This window comes from Papilio polytes, unplaced genomic scaffold (assembly GCF_000836215.1).
Source record: "Papilio polytes unplaced genomic scaffold, Ppol_1.0 DF821400.1, whole genome shotgun sequence".
NCBI lineage: Eukaryota > Metazoa > Arthropoda > Insecta > Lepidoptera > Papilionidae > Papilio > Papilio polytes.
This window is the reverse complement of record NW_013527804.1, coordinates 4,505,669-4,510,812: the sequence shown is the minus strand read 5'-3', so window position 1 is coordinate 4,510,812 and position 5,144 is coordinate 4,505,669.

Sequence of the window (5,144 nt, the reverse complement as noted above, 5' to 3'; positions counted from 1 at the left end):
AATTGGTAATTGAATTGGTAATTAAATTTCAGTGAAAGCTACGAGTATACTAACAACTGCTATCTATTTTAATGCAAACATCGATAAAATGAATGACGTGGTGTCCGCAAACTTCATTCAAGGGTTCAAACCGATCCCGTAGTCGGCGAATTCCATTTAAATATATAACTATAATAAAGAGGAAAGATTTATATTTTTGTATGTATTGAAATAACTCAAAAATTACTGGGCCGATTTCAAAAGTTCTTACATCATCAAAAAGAGTAATCAGTGAGTAACATAGGCTGTATTTTTATTGTTTTTTCAATTTCACGCATACGAAGTCGCGACCAACAACTAGCGAATTCATAAAACTATTTGATAAAACGCTTAACGAGAATTGATCTTGTTAAAATTCTGCCAAAACGTTTGCTTTAAGACAATTTATGACTGACGTATAAAAGTTTCACCTAACCCTTTTAAATTATAAAAGTTTGCTAATTGAACTGAAACCATTAAATTAAATTGTTGATATCAAGATAGGTTCCAAATAAATTGGAATAATGATTAGCAATATTTTAAACTAGCTTGATCTAATTTATTTTAGAGTTTTACGAAATTAAACATTACTCGTGTCAATGAAAATGTAAAGAAATAAATATTAACCTTGAATAAATAATTTATAGCCATCAAATGGTATACCTTTCACACCAAATTTGTATAACTCATAAAAAATATTATAGATTAATAAACTGTAAATTCTAATCTCTGCACTACAAAGTTCAAATTTAAGCGCCAAGGTTTTGATTTCGGTTTGTGGATATGTACGTTGTAAATTTCACCAATATTTGCTACGTGACAATTTTAACCGCAATCGGTTTCTAAATTTGTTAGCAAGGATATCAAAATCCTCTACAAATTATATATTTTATACAAATAAGAATACGAAATAATACTTTAAATATGTTTATACCAAGGACAATAATTAAAATGTCCACATGAAAAGACCATTTAACAGTGGGCTCTACCACTTTAACATCTTCGCAGGAATGGACCGGTTCGCCCGATGAAATATCTCGACCACACAGAAGATAGGCGTGAAGTGGGATCAATTTTACGTTTCGTCTAATGATTGTGGTGCTGGAGACCTAATTTAATCCCTTTCCCTTTCCCTTCCAACCCTATTCTTATGAGGCAGGAATGGTAAGGAAAAATGGATTTGACGGCGGACGAGACGCATAGGAATGGGAAATATCCTGTTTAGGCGCGTCTCCTCTTCCGTCAATTAAGCGTAGGCAAAGCACCTGCAACCTTATAGTTATTATAAAAAAAATAGTTCAATAAATTTCAAAGTACATAGTTTTTTTTTTGTAAATTTTAGTGTACTGGGAAATTAAGACATGAAAGTACTCTAGAATGTATAGTAATGTAATTTGGGAATAAATTCACAGAAGTCATATTCCAGATTGAAACTCGCAATCAAAAATAGATTCAAAAGGTTCAAAATCGAGTTATAAAGGCTTGAGCAAAAAGACAACTTCGAACGTTGTTGCTTTTATTGGCGATTCGTTTGATAGAAATATCTTTTATGATAGATTTTTAAACACGTTTGATTTTCAAAACTTTCCTTTTCCCTTTGAAATTGGATTGAAAACATTTGTTTAACTTTGTTATGGTCTATTAGAGTTATACTAATTTTATAGACTTATGTTTGCATTACATTTTAAACACTACTTTAATGTTTTCATTCAAAATTTAAATACTTTAAATAACAGCAAAGGCCTTTGTTATTGGCAAGCAATTAGCTTGTAGTTTATTGTCTCTTTCACGTATGATTTCTTTTCCAAATTTGTCATCCACTAAATTGAATAGCGAATGCAAATACAAATATTTTATTGATAAAAAAATGTTTTTTACAGATCAAAATGTTAAAATTGTTTTACAGATTTTGCGAATGGAAAAAAGGACAATCATTATGGTAGAAAAAATCCTCCACACTATAAAATAGCCAGGACTTAAGTTTATTTTTAAATGACGCGAGGCTGGTAGGTCAAATACAGCCTATAGCGTGTTTTAAATATAGGGTTTTGCATTAAGTAAATAATTATTTAAATTTTATATTGTAAATATTAAACTTAACATAGTAAATAACTATTTATAATCTTATATACTTTAATATTATAATAAAGCGTAAACACACACTTCTTTGTTGCCTAAAATGTCTGCAATTACAGCATATTTTTGAATAATTCTTTTTTTACTAAAAAGCCCTACTCTTACGTCACGCTTTAGGCTATATTCTTTCACGCCATTAAACTTAGGGGGTAAATATTTTGGATAACCCTAATGTTGGAAAGAGACCATAAGTTGCTGCCAACATCAAGAAAGCAAGGTTGCTATGGTTTGTCATCGTCATGTCGTTTTGACATTTACAATTGATAATTTGACACATGTGAACAATAAAATAAATTTTTCATAATTTTAGGCGGATGAAGTCGCACGGAAACAGCTAGTTTAAAAATATGCTGTGATTGCGGACATTCTACACAACATAGAAGTGTGTTTACGTTTTGTTACATTACTTAAATAGGATACAATTAATATTCAAACCTTTTTATATCATTGCAACCTAAATAGTTAAAGTATTACTGATTTATTTGTATTCATAATCGATTTTCGTAATAAATTTATCGGCTCCGTCTACGTGACAATGCTACAAACGGTCGCGGTAGTATTGATATATTCTTCTTGGTAAGTCCTCGTTCATATTCGTCTATGGCCGATAGGAAACAAATGGTATTGTTATTAAATATTACTAGCTTTCGTCCGCGACTCCGTTCGCGTGGAATTAAAAGTATAAGTAGCTTATGTATTTTTCCAGACTATCCTCTACATGTATGCCAAATTTCATCGAAATCCATTCAGCCGTTTAGGCTACAAACTCTAACAAACATCCATCCATCTAAACTTTCGCATTTATAATATTAGTAAGAAGTAAAATTGCATGATGGACTCTCACTGGTTTAAAAGTTATTTTAATGTTAAACTTTCATTTGTTTCAATTCTGATTCACTTTTGAGGTGTTTATTATTAATTTTTCTAACTCCTAGTTCCTAACCTAAAATTATTCTATGATATATATTTTTAAAGTTATCTCTTGTTGACAATTAAGTATTTATTGATGTCTTTATATAAAACTAGCTGTTGCTCGTGACTTCTTGCACGTGGAATTTTTTTTTTTTTATGGCAGCTCTGCGCCGCCTTCTCATACCCCTAACATTTGGATCAGGGACGTTGCTTACTTTCCTTTTTTTCAACTTAATATATTTGTTAAAACTTAAACGAAATTTACAATATTTACAAATTTTTACAAATTTCCTATTTCTATCTTGTCTTATTTCTAAATATCACTTTTTGCGCTACAAATTTACAAAATTTTATAAACCCTTCTCTCGTGTCTTCATTCCTTAGTAAGCTATTTAAATTATCTCTATTTATTTTGATATTTATTTTTATTTCTGTTTCAGTTCTTCTTGCGGCGAAGACCGGACATTCAACCAGGATATGCAGCACGGTTTCCTCCTTTGCCGGGTCGCAGCGGCACGAGGGGTCCTCCTTGCATCGGAACCGATTCAGGTAAGCTGAGAACCCCCCATGCCCCGTCAAGACTTGCGCCAGCACAGGGTCCATCTCCATCTTCCTTAGTGTGGGGTAGGCGCTCGTTGCGTCTGGGAGGAAGAGCTTTGTTGTTGAAGCCGTGACCCCTTCCACATATCGCCTGTTCCATTTGTCAAGCGTGTCCAGTCGAATCTGTCGCTTGACAAATGAAACAGGACACCTTTCATACATCATCCCGACATCTACCTCGACTGCGGCCTGTTTTGCCAGCTGATCCGCTCTCTCGTTTCCCTCCAGCCCCGCGTGTGCTTTCACCCAAAACATTCTTACACTCTTTCCCTGTCGCTCCAATTTCCTTACATCCTTTCTTATCCTTTCAGCGAGGGGATGGAGGGAAATGCCTCCTTTTAGGGTTTCGAGAGCGGATCTTGAGTCGGAGTTGCACGTGGAATTAAAAAATAGAAGAAAAGGGGTGCTACTTATTGATTCCGCAGCATTAGAATAGTGAGAGAATTTTAGAAATCCGTCTTGTAGTTTTTAAGTTGTTTCAATACATACAAAAATACAAACGTTTCTTTATTATATTGGCATATAAGTATGTGGATTGTACTGGTACTAATATACATATAAATTCCTTGACTGCTTGTTAAAGATAATTCACATAGTTGAAGAAGATTCCCGTTCAAGCGACACGCGATCCAGTCATTAAGATTGCAACTAAAATTAGTAGTACCCATAGGGAATTTATATCGGTAGTAGAAGAGTTAACAATCATTGTATTATTTGACACAGTTGTTTTGTAGTTATAGTAAAAAAAACAAACAGGTGAAGGAGGCTGCTATACGTTGATAAAAGGAGTCCGCTGTTGAGCCATCATAATTTAGTATCTTATGCCCACCAGGACACATAATTTGTCGGTTTATAGAGGTATTCAATTTGACAGGTTGAGCGTATTTTGGCCCAATAACTAAATCATTAAGCTTTTTTTATCCCATCTTTTTCCAACAGTAGCCGTTCCCTTGCGGCTTCATCCGCATGAAATTATAAAAACTTTATTTTATTGTTCACTTTTGTCAAATTCCAAATTCAAAATTCAATTGCACATATTACAACAAAGGCCTTTGACATTGAATAACACTCACCATTACCATGGTTTTCAGCTTGTAGTTTACGGTCCCTTTCCCACAAGGATTTTTCCATTTGTTTACCTCCTAAGTTTAATAGCGTGAGAATATGTAGGTGTAGAGCTAAATAAATATTTAAGTGTAGAGCTTTTTATTACAGAAAGAATTATTTAAAAAAAGCTGTAATTGCTTACATCCTACGACACGAAGTAGTGTGTGTTTACGCTTTACCATATTAGTATAGAAGTATACATATAGCCATTTTATTATTATAGTTATGGTGATTTGATTAAAATAAAAATCTTGTTCTATTCCACACTAAAAAAACTGACGTAGGAACTTACAACTCGCACCTTCATTTTCACACCCTCACACACACACACACACACACATATATATATATATATATATATATATATATAT